Below are 12,367 nucleotides of genomic sequence, written 5' to 3' on the forward strand. Positions count from 1 at the left end.
TTCCCTCAGCTCAGACCCTGGCACAGGTTTTTCTAGACCGAATCGTCAAGTTACATGGACTCCCTACCATAATCGTTTTTGACAGAGGTAGCCAATTTGTATCTCATTTTTGGAAAACATTTTGTGCCCTGGCAAGAGTAGAAGTCCGTCTGTCTTCTAGTCACCACCCTCAAACGGACGGCCAAAACGAGTGCAGAAACCAGACCACTGAACAGTATTTGCGCTGTCTGTTACACCAAACAAGCCAAAGCTGGACAGAAATTCTACGGATGGCAGAGTATGTCTACAACAACTCAACACATTCATCAACCCAAGCAACATCCTTCTTTACTATATATGGTCGAAACCCCAGAACGTCTGTCTACGATCTGCCAGAAAAGACTGAAATGGCCGCAGTAAAGAATCTACATGCCAGCATCCTGAAAGCAGCCAGAGAAGCCAGCAGGAACCTACAGCAAGCCAAAGAAACACAGAAAAGAAACACTGGTCGCCATCGATGAAAAGCCCCAGATTATCAAGTGGGAGACTTGGTGTGGCTGGCAACTAGACACATTGCTTTAAAGGGTCCCAAGAAATATCAGCCTAGATACATCGGCCCGTATACAATAGAAAAAGTAATTAATCCAGCAGCCATGAGACTGGCGTTACCTCAACATATTCGTATACATCCCGTATTTCATGTGTCACTGTTAAAACCTGCACACCCAGGAACCCGAACTTCCACACCTCCCGCACCCATACAAGTGGATGAAGAAACACCACTATGAAGTAAAGAACATGTTAGATTCCAAACAAGTATGAAAGACCCTGTAATATTTGATTGACTGGAAGGGGTACAGACCCCAGGAAAGACACGTGCATGCTCGCCCGATAGGTGCGGAAATTCCATCGGGACCATCCTGAAAAACCAAAGCCCTCATACACACCATTGGGAGCGGTCTTGAGGGGGAAGACTGTAATGAGTATCAGGCAGGTAGTTGGGGAAAGCTTGGGGGGCGGGCCTGGCATAGGCACACAAAGAACCCATAAAAAATCCCTCCTTTCATTCCTACCTAGTGTTTGTAGTAACTTCCTGATTACCACTTCCTGTTGCCAAACAGGAAGTGCATGATAACTCATGAGCTCTTCCTAGTGTTTGGGTGTAACTTGCTATATAAACCACACCCAAAATTCTTCCAGTGCTTCGTGTTGCTTACTGTGAGCTGTATCAGCAACACAATTGCCATGCTCTGGATCAGCCAGCATCTGCTTACCTGCTCCAGATCATCCTGTTTCTGCTTACCTGCTCCGGATCATCCTGCTTTTGCTTACCTGCTCTGGATCATCCTGCTTCTGCTTACCTGCTCCGGATCATCCTACTTCTGCTTACCCGCTCTGGATCATTCAGCTTCAGCTTACCTGGTTCTTACTCCACGCCGCAGCTATCTCCAGTTAAGAGGAGACTTCTACAACGGCACCTGTAAGAATAAAGAAGAACAGCATTAACACGCGCACATCAGTAACGCTGTGCATACTCACCAAATCTTCCTGTGATGCTGGAATCCAGGTTAGTTGCACGAACTCACAAACCCCTTTAAGAAAGAAGAGACATTATTCATTGCACTCGCTCCAATAACGCAGACACTTATTTCACTGCGTTCTCTCTCTCTACGCGGTGCATACTTACCAAAAGCCTCCGTGCAAACTTACCTAACCACCAAGTCTCCAATAGCGCTGAACCCGGACTAGAGGCGCTAATACCACATAATTTCTCCTGCAAGGGAAAGGGAGAGATATTACCAGGCACACTCGAATTGAAGGCGCTGCGCAAACCTACCAGCTGCTAGCTTACACACGCAGCGCTACTCACCCACAAAAATACCAGCAAACAAAGACAATACGGACAATTTTGGACACTCAACATTCTCCGCGCAATGTTCACTTGTGGGAAGGACTTTCTAGCCAGTGAAGAAACTGGTGCCTTGAACTCTCGGCCTCGCTGGGAAGGCATAAAACAGCATTTGGCACATGATCTCAGCCTACAGACATTGGCACCAATCACATGAGTGAATCGTGCCCCTGTAAATGCAGGATGGAATGCACACCCTACTAAAGATCAAGGTATTTCACCGGGTGAAACAGGGGAAGTGAAGACTCAGGGTGAAGGGAGGCTCGTTCATCGCTCCTGCAGAGACACATGTGAGTTTGACAGGGGCACGGTTGCAGCCCTCCCTGAACTTGAATCACCCCCCTTCAGGCCTCTCCCAGCTGTGAGCGGTGGTATGTGGTGATACTGCTCCTGCGTGGAGATAACAGTGTGCGAGAGCGCCAATCTGTGATTGTTGTACCTCTCGAACCCTTCACCCCAAAGTACGGTTTCTGTGAGCATATGCCAGCCCATAAAGCTCACCTGTGAATTATGAAAGATAAGCTCCCTGTCCTACTACTTCTGTCAGGGGCGAGTCGAATTGCATCTAGTTCCTTTACTGATCCCTGATAAGGATTAGTCCATTTCAGCTGCCACTATGCTTCTCCTTATGATTGGTAAGTCTTTCTTGAGCTCTTGTGGTGCTGTTTGTTCTGTTTAATGTCTTTATATGTTGCTCCTATTTATGCCCACAATAATGTCTCTGTTCTGTTTTCTTCCCTTAGATGGAAATGCAGCCTCAATGCAGCTATGACACTCGAGATGCGGCAGGATGGAAGATGGATGCTACCACAATGTTCGACAGAAGGTAATTGATGGTTTTAGGAAAAGCGCAATGTATGGCGAAGCGCAACCTTAAATGGACTGTTTTTTCCATGTCTAACCTTGTCTTCTGTTTTTCCTTGCAGTTGCTGCTGTGGACGATGGAGCGTGTTGTGCTGCGGTGCCAAGATGAAGATATCGGTGTTCCGGAAAGTGTAAAGATGAATACTTGGTTCACCGAAGAGATGCACAGGTACGAACAGCTTACCCCAGTTGATAAGTATGCTGGCAGGAATCAGGATGTCCAGGAAGCAGGATCTTCAAAGGTAAATCTGACATCAGGTGACGGTGAGCGTTACTCTGCTTGCAAGTGCAGAATAACATGAAGCGTCTGTCTTGAGGATCAGGGCAGCTTATATAGCTGAGTTGTGGGCACGCCCATTAGGGCCGGCTTACCAGTCACACCCTGCCACTCCTACAGTATGAGCACATGCAAAGGCAATCCATTAGCAGCCACACCCAAGAATACACTTGGGGCTGCTTAATGGATGGAATGTTCAAGGTTAATGCATCCTGCTTAATGGATGGAATGTTCAAGGTTAATGCAGCTGACGTGTTATGTCCATAATAAAAGCTGGTGTTAAATGGATGTTCTTGTTTACTTTTGTTTATAAGCCTGTGCATAGGCGCTATACAAATACCAATAAATAAATAATGCACTCCATCCAAAAAGCATAGTGTGTACATGTGTCTGCTACATCAGTATCCTGATTTGCAGCACCTGCTCTACCAGTGGCACAGAGCAGGTTCAGAGGTCACAGTTGCCCTATTGACAGATGCATTGCATCCAAGTCTCTGCAGCGCAAGGGCTCCATTGAAAATATGCACCCCTGTTCCAAAAGCTGCATAACTTCGAGGATCCTGTCCTGGTGCCATGCCAAAATGTCAGAATAAGGCATCTCATAGTTAGGGTATGGTGGCCAGCATTTGTCAGAGTTGGCCCAGCCACATTAAATTGATATTGCCAATATGTCAGCCCTGCGGGCCCAGTTCATCTGTGGAAGGGTTATGTGTATTCTCCCAGACAGGCTAGATCCTGTCCTTCTGGCAGGAATGTAGTCTAGTGGGATTGCCCTCTTTCTTCCTTTGTAAGGGCAGTTAACACCCTTCTCCTAAGGACAGCTTCTCCGCAGGACGCTGCCCATGGAACATGAATCAAAGGGCACAACCATTCACAAAAAGCCAGACCTCACACCATGGGGCTACATTTCTAAAGGCCTTTATTCTTATAAAGGAGGGAAGGGGGCAGGATTAGAGTAGTTACGAAAACTGTTCATGGGAAAGAGACTTCCACCATCTTGAATGTCTCTGCCTCTTTTTCTCTTTCCTTTTCCCCCCACTTCCTTAGGATTGAAGCACTTTTGATCTGATGTCAGAAGGGCAAGGTCTACACATTTCAAAAGCAGAACTTCACCCCTAAGGCAGGCTACCTTTAGTCCAATCACCTCAAGACTTTTGCCTATGAAAGAAGAGGTCTGTTATAACTTCTTTGAATCATCTTGAAGCATCTTTGGATCATTACTTGAGAAGATTATGTTGGACTCTGCTGGGTGAGCGGTCATTCCCAGTGCCCTCCAGTTTGCGAGATGAAGGCTGGTGTTCCAAGGCTGAGGGGCGCTTTGTCCCCTATCAAGCCACAGGTACTATTGGGGGTCATCTGCTGCTGAAACGGGACCTTGCCTCTCTGCCAGCCACAGCAGTTTTCAGGACCTCACCGTGTTGGAGGACCGCTTCAGTTGTGTGCCAGCATCCCTGGTGTTTGGGTGCCCAAGAACTAGGACCCATCTTGTCACTTAGTCCCTTTGGCGGGACTCACAGAAAGCTAAGAAGTGACTGCTGGTGAATCAAGACCACTTCTCTGCCAGCCAGGGTGCTACCCAGGGCCTCAACGTGCTTAAGGGCGCTTGCAGATGTGTGCCAGCCTCCCTATGTTTGTGAGGACGATAACAGGACTCATCTTGTCCATGAGCACCTGGATTGGAACTCACAGATCCCTGAAAGCCAAGCCAGCCAGGATCCTATTTTTTTCCCATTTAACCCCTTGAAGCGTGTTTCAAGAACTGTTCAACATATTTGGGTAAGTAGAACCCCCCCCCCGTTGCTGCATTTTGCTCTCTCCCAATGTTCGCACGAAGCCATGAAGTTTGGTTTGCTGCTGCTGAACCACAAAGAACTGCAATGAAGTTGTTATTAACTGCAAATTGCCCCCTTGGTCCATATTTGTGCCTTAGAGCCTGCTTAGGCCACTTTGAAGCCTTTTTTCTTACAAGTAAATATCTTATTTCAAGACCATTTTGTTTGTGCTTGCCGTTCACCCCTGATTCTTTGCCCAGAGTGCTGCATCTACTATATGTGCTTATTCTGTTTTTCCACAGGGGGAGGTTTTTTGTAGTGTTTTTCTAGACTGTTATTATTGCGCATTATGTTTTTAATTAAAGTGTAAATATGTTTGTAGAACCTTGATGGGACATTCCTTTATTCTGGACTTTAATACTTTTTTGTTTGGTTTGCTGCTTCCACGCTTCCACAACAGGCGAAAGAGGTATATCTTTTGACGGTGCATATTTTACATGTATGATCGTTATGGCCCTTTGTTTTAGAAGTGTGATGGCTTAGCAGGCGTTTTAGCATCTGCTCATCCTTGTATTAATACAATGTAGAAGTCAATTTGTCACACAGATGTAATCCTTCTGGTTGCACAAGGGTCACTCCACATGCAGTCATCTCCCAGAGTTCCTTGTCTCTGGAAGTAAGACAGTTCCGGGCAAATCCAATATGATTGTCCTCTTCCCTCCAAAGTGAAGGTCCCCTTCATCTACAATATCCTGCTTCTTTTAATCAGTATGACTTATATCAAAGGCACATCAGAAATCTTTTCCCTGGTGTGATCTTTACCCTTGCATTGAAGAGGCTCTGTTTGGTGCTTCCAACCACCACCACAGCCCTAGAGGAAGATTGTCCTGTTCTCCTGGGAAAGGTATTATAACTTCTCGGCATAAGAACAGAGAACATCCTGGGGAAAGACAGCCATGTTTTGTGGGTGAAAATTTCAGACCAGCCACACTACACAATTGACTCTGCAGGTCCCATGGAAACCAAGTCAAAATAGTAAATGCCATCAAATTGGGTTTTGGCAATTTTAACTATACTTCCTCATCTGCCACCATATCGAATAAGATATAGCGTTATTATCATATTTAGCCAAAGCTCAGCCTCAAGACAAATGATGTTATGCAGCTAAAGGTATTTTGAACATGTGGCCTGGTATTTTGAAGGCCAGCCATGGTTGTTGGCATGAATGTTGGTTCCTGCAGGCTGTTTTCAGGAAGACACATTTTGAAAGTAGGGCCTTTTTAGCAGAGCCCACTTTCCGAGAGAGATAAACACCATCATTTTGCATAGCACAAATTAAAAAAAAGCTTGTGACTTCTGCAGATGCAATCTTGTCACATCCAGAATGTTCTTATAGTTATTTACTTGTGTTGCATCCCTTGTTTTTTGTGGATAAGTGGTGTGTGTGTGTGTGTGTGTGTGTGGATTGATTGGTGTTCGAGTGTGTTATGCATGTGTCAGTGAATTGTATTTAACCTATGCTAAATAGCTTGCTTGTGTGGGCGTGTGGGAGAGGGGGTGGAGACAGAGAGAAAGAAAGAGAGAGGGGGCTGAGAGATGGGGACACGAGCGTGTGCGTGTGTGTGTGTGTGTGTGCGCGTGTGTGTTTGTCTGTCTAAATATAAGGAACATATTTAATTTGTATGTGTGAATGATTTTGTATGGGCTTGAGTGAGTAGTGTTTTTGAGGGTGCTGGGTATGAATAGAGGATTATATAGGCGTGTCATGAAAATAGCCAGGATTTGAAAGAAGCATATAGAACAATTATGTACAATTATGTACCTATCCTGTACCTATCTTGGCATGTAGACCTTATGAAGTACAAACTGTCTTCTACAAAACCTCCTGCATGTAAACAAAAACGCATCTCAGGGCTGAGAAATAAACACGCACTCAAATCCAACTACTTGCCTCGAAAAACAAGGGAACAGTCACGTTTACTGAAACATTTCTAAATGCCACATAGCTTCTACCCACATTGTGAGGGGGATATTGCTTGTACACAAAAGAGGCATATGAAGCATGCTCTTGGACGCATAAAGACAATATCAAAATTGATATATAAATTGGTTACAAGGCCATGCATTTGGAAAGAATACATATGCTCGAAAAAAATGGCCATGTGATGAGAACATCTGTCATGAGTTTGGAGTACCTTGTCATATGATGTCAATACATAGCATACTGTTTGAGTATCAGGTAATATCATGGAAATACAGAGACATGAGATATCAATATTTCACAGGAAGCATGGTGCCAGTATCTGAGCATGCAATAACAGTACCCAACATTTGCATCGTGCAATGGTGTTGTATGGCCAAATCAGATCATGTTTTGCATATGAGGAATACCCTGAAATATGATAGTAGTCATTAAAATTCCTAGGGGAGGGTTATGTTGTGTTAAAAGCGTGTTATACTGTGCACCTGTTGGGTATTTTGTGGATATTTGGGGCTTTGCGGTATTTTCTTACCGCCAAAATACCTTTAGCAATAATCACTCTCTGTATTCATGTTGGGTCACACATGACAATAATACATTGCATTATTTCAGAATTCAGACCTATTTAGATGGTATGCGCGGTAGTTTGCGGGGTTGGTTGTTATAGTGGTTGGTTTATTTGTGGCCCCAATATCCAACATCCCTTGTTTTTTATCTAGATTGTTCTTGATCACTAGAGAGACCTCAGGCCTACATTTTAGGGATACCACATTTTCAGTGTTAGTGTTGTGTGCCACCATGGGCAATTGTGGTATTTTTGTGGTAATTTCCACTACCTCATATACGGTAGGGAACTTTGTCCAGAGAGTCTCTCTTCCCGTTGGCTCATGTACCTCCAACAGGCTATGCTACAAACAGTCACTCACAATTGTCCATACTGAATAGAATTATGCACACATCTGCTTTAAAATGACAATTGCACTGTTTAAAATCTACCCATGTTTAAACCTTTCCCCATGCAAAATGAAAGAGAAAAATAATACACACTAGCTATCTGTTTTCAAATATTTTTGTATTATAGAAATTTCATTTAAACACAGTTTAACTTTTTTTATAGAAATAAATAAAATGGTACAACATTATTTGTGATAAAATGAACAGAGAGCTGCGAGAATATATCCAATTGGTAACATTAAATATGCTGATAAGAGACTGAGACTCCCTCTAATACACTGACTGAACAGCTTCGCGCACTTTCGCGCAGCTCCCACTCGCTTCTGTAATTACCTTATCTGTTCAGCATGGGTTTTCTACGGCTATTCTCTTTCTGAATTTGGCTCCCTTGAAGGTCAACCCCAGTGAGAACAAGCGTCTGCCGTTCTCAAACCGGGGTTATTGCCTGGAGCTCTCAGCATTTGCAGCAGGAATGCCCCAGCCAGGAAAGAGATCCTTCTCCCAGCTCTGCAAGATGTCGACTGCCTTCCCCCTCCTCTCAAGCTTCTCCAGCAAAGTTCTAATCACAGCCTCTAGCATGATACTTGCTATGACGCTGCTCCAATCAGAATCAATCATGTCATCTCCTCCCTCACTACACAATGGCTCACTTCTACAGTGGCAATTGTAACAAACTGATTTCCTGCTCCTTCAAGCTCTTTGCTTCCTGTAGTTATGTGGACAGAGCAGCAGAGAAAAAAAAGAATGTGCGTTTAAAAGTTCACTTTCAGAGTAGGCCTAATTCTGCAGTGGAGACACATTTTTATTAGTGGGTTATGTTAAATGAAGTTTTATTAGTCAGGTTAGTTGTTAATAAGGTTAGTTATTAATTTTCAAATGTGTCTCTTGCAACATAGGCATTTCAGGTGAAAAATAGTGTGCATTTTGAATGTGCCGATGTGTGCTTTTAACTGTAAAAATGGATTTGCATCTTATATGTAAAAATCGTTTTTGACTGAATAGCCTGTCTTTACTTATATGTCCATGTTACTCTGGCAACACATATAGCAATGCACCACACCCGTGTAGTGGTGCTGCATAAAAAATGCTACCTTTGCAGTAGTGCTGTACTCTGTGCTGTAACACGCCAAATATCCTTACATACCCTCCTTTTGTTTTTAGAACTTGGCTATGATCCAAGCCAATTCCTAAAAACAAAAAACTGCTCCTTTTCAGAGGATTTGGCCCTTGTCCAAGCCACAATCGAAAGAAATCTAACTTGCCCCCTTTCTTCTTTTCACAATGTAGCAATCCAACAAAATGAATATTCATGTGTATCAATGAAAACGTTGCAATCAACACAGTATTCATCTGAGTTCATCAGTTTACAAAATGTTCTACATTTGCCTTCCCAATGGAAGTGGCATTAGTCCAAAGTTTCGATTTTATAAGTCAATTAAAAACAATAAAATAAAACAACTAACTAAAACAAATAATTAACATAACAGATTAAAATAAATAATTAAAATAATAAATACATGGAACTCCATATGTCAGGACTCTTCTCTGACTCTGATATGTCCCGACCAGCGATGTCACATCATTTGGTTCATTCGAGTACTCTTTCATCTTGGCAATCTTGGATCCATAGGAGTCATCTTTTTTGGCATTCTGGTTATCTTGTCTTCACCTCCACCTGGAGGCAGGCATCTTTTGGTCTTCATCCAGGGGACTCCAGGACTCCATTGTCTCCCGTGACCTCCGGTATAAATAGTTAATGTTCTAAATCAAATAGAAAAGAAACAAATTAAGTACATAGCACAATACTAACTTCACCCTTTTGCCAATTTTTTTTTTCCTTCTGAAATTAAACACAAGTTAAAAAGAAAACAAGCATATATAAAACAGTATTCAATATTTAATACATGTTCTCTCTGCACACCAATCATGAGCTTCCATTATATACATTTTTATTTATTTATTTATTTATTTACTTATTTTACAGTGTTTATGTGCCATTATATTAATCAACTTTTTAACTTCTCTGTCACTGCCTCCTGACTGTACCCAATTATTTTATCTTTTTGTGTTCAATTGACTTTCTGTTGTATTGTGTGCATCAGTGGGTAGTAGCCCAAGGGCTTTCTGTTTCTACATGCTCAAGCCGCCTGATCTCGTGTCTGGGATGGCATGGCTTGATCTGATTTACATGGACAAACTGCTCTATCGCCGTTTCACCTTCATTTTTCAAAATGTTATAAACCACAGGAGAGACCTTATCTATAATTCGAAATGGCCCCTGCCAAGCTGCTAGAAATTTAGAATTTTTCTGTTTACTTTTTCCAAAATGAAATTTATACACCTGACCCCCTACACTGTATTCCTTTAAAGATGTCTTTTTATCATAGTAAGACTTTGCACTGTCAGCAGCCCTTTCCAGATTTCTCTGCACAAAAACAAATGCATGTTGCAAATGCCTCCTCAGTTCATCAATATATTCATGAATTGTGGATGCACTCACAAGTGTTTGCTCATGTGCTCTGTATAGCAGGTGTTGTGGTAACACCATTTTCCTACCTGTCAAGACCTCATGGGGGCTAACACCTGTTGCTTTGGCAGGAGTTGATCTGATTGCCATTAAAACCAAAGGTAATCGTAAATCCCAGCTGGAACCTGCTTCTGCCACAGATTTCTTTAAAATGTCCACAACAGACCTATTGCACCGTTCAACTCCACCCGAAGAAGCCGCCCGATATGCAATATGTAGTTTTCTTTTCACACCCAATATTTGCCATACCTTACTCATTAGAGTACTTGTGAAATGACTTCCTCTGTCTGACTCAATTCTTTGTGGCCACCCAAAACTTGAGAACACATGGTTCACCAGCAATGTGGCTGCTGTTTGCGCACTACAATCTGGTGCAGGAAGGCATTCAATCTACTTTGACATCAAACATACCACACTTAAAATATAACGGTTTCCTCTGCTCGACCTTTTTAAAGGCCCTACATAGTCTATTTGCAAATCTGACCATGGAAGAGTTAGGCCTCTTTTCATTAATGGGGCTCTATGCATTGATGAAGCAGGTTTAAATTGGGCGCATACTAGACATCCTCTAGTATATAATTCCACATCTTGGGACATATGTGGCCAGTAAGCATAATCTTTTAGTATTTCCAATGTTTTTTGTGAACCTCTATGGTCTGCAGTTATGGCATCATGTGCATGGTGTAGCATTAGCCCTCTGAATGAAAGGGGTACCACCCACTGTATTTGTCCTGTTATGGACTCTCTAATCATGAGTCCATCCTGTAATCTAATTCGTGTTTTGTTCTTTAATAGCACCCTCAACTCTTCTTTTCATACAATCATTTTCTCTTAAAGGATTTTGTTCAGGATCTATCAAATGATTATAATAGATTCCCAAAATTCGATCATTCTTTTGAGCCTAAATCAAATCTTGGTCTGGCGTGTCATGACTCCACTGTACCACTGGTTGATCTACCTCCTTTGGTGCTTTAGAACGTGTTACTGCATCAATTTGTATTTCACCCATTAAATAATCAATAGGTAGCAATTCTCCCATCACAGCCCCAATCTTAGCCAGGTGGTCTGCCTTATCATTTCCCTCCTTATCCTCTCCTGGTGTTTTTAAATGCCCACAAATGTTTCTCCAGCATATCGTTAAATTATTCTCTGACACCAAAGTGTCTATGGCTTGTATCATTTGTCCATGTTTAAGTGGCTTTTTGTTGTATGTAACCATGCCTCTTGCTTTCCAACCAGGCAAATACTCCACAAAGCTATTCCGTACATAGTCAGAATCAGTCACCAGGACAATTTCACTGAACTTTTTATCAACTGCAGTAGCAATTGCTTTATAAATGGCTGCCAATTCCGCCACCTGACTGCTCCTAGCTCCAATCCTCATCCCTATACTGGGGACGCCTTCACATTTCAACCAGACATTTCCTATTCCTGCCACTAATTGTTTATTACTGTCATTTTCAATGTGAAAAGCACAACCATCCACATATACAGTTGGCAATCCTTGCATGTTTTTTCATCAAAAGCTTTGTGTGGTGATTGTTCAAATTCCTGCAAACTAGTTTCCACTTCCATTTCATTTGGTATTTGTTCAGCTGCGCAGTCATGTAAGTCAGCTAACCCTTGAGCAATTGGGTTCTTTTTATTTTGTCCATATCTCACTTCTACAGGAAAACCTTGTAATGCCAGCGCCCATGAAGTGATTCTGGACTGCGCTAGATTACCTGATCTAATTCTTTTACTCTCTAAAAATTGCAAAGGTTGATGATTTGTTCCAATAATCACCTTTTCTCCCTAAACAATGGGGCGGAAATGTTGTAGCGCCCACACAGTGGTTAATATGGCCTTTTCACATTCATTAAATTTCATTTCAACTTGGGAAAATGCCTTACTTGCATAGGCAATGGTTTTGTGATTCAACTCGTGTTTTTGTGATAACACTGCTGACATACAATGTTCAGAAAAACCTATTTCTATAAAGAAATCCCTGTCCTTTATGGGATATGCTAAACATGGTGCCTTTACAAGACATTCCTTTAATTTAGCCACTGCACAGACTGCTCTTTTTCCCATTTCCAGGGAGTATTCAGTTTAAGCAGTTTAG

This window comes from Ambystoma mexicanum, chromosome 5p (genome assembly GCF_040938575.1).
Source record: "Ambystoma mexicanum isolate Mex_15411 chromosome 5p, UKY_AmexF1_1, whole genome shotgun sequence".
NCBI classification, from domain to species: domain Eukaryota; kingdom Metazoa; phylum Chordata; class Amphibia; order Caudata; family Ambystomatidae; genus Ambystoma; species Ambystoma mexicanum.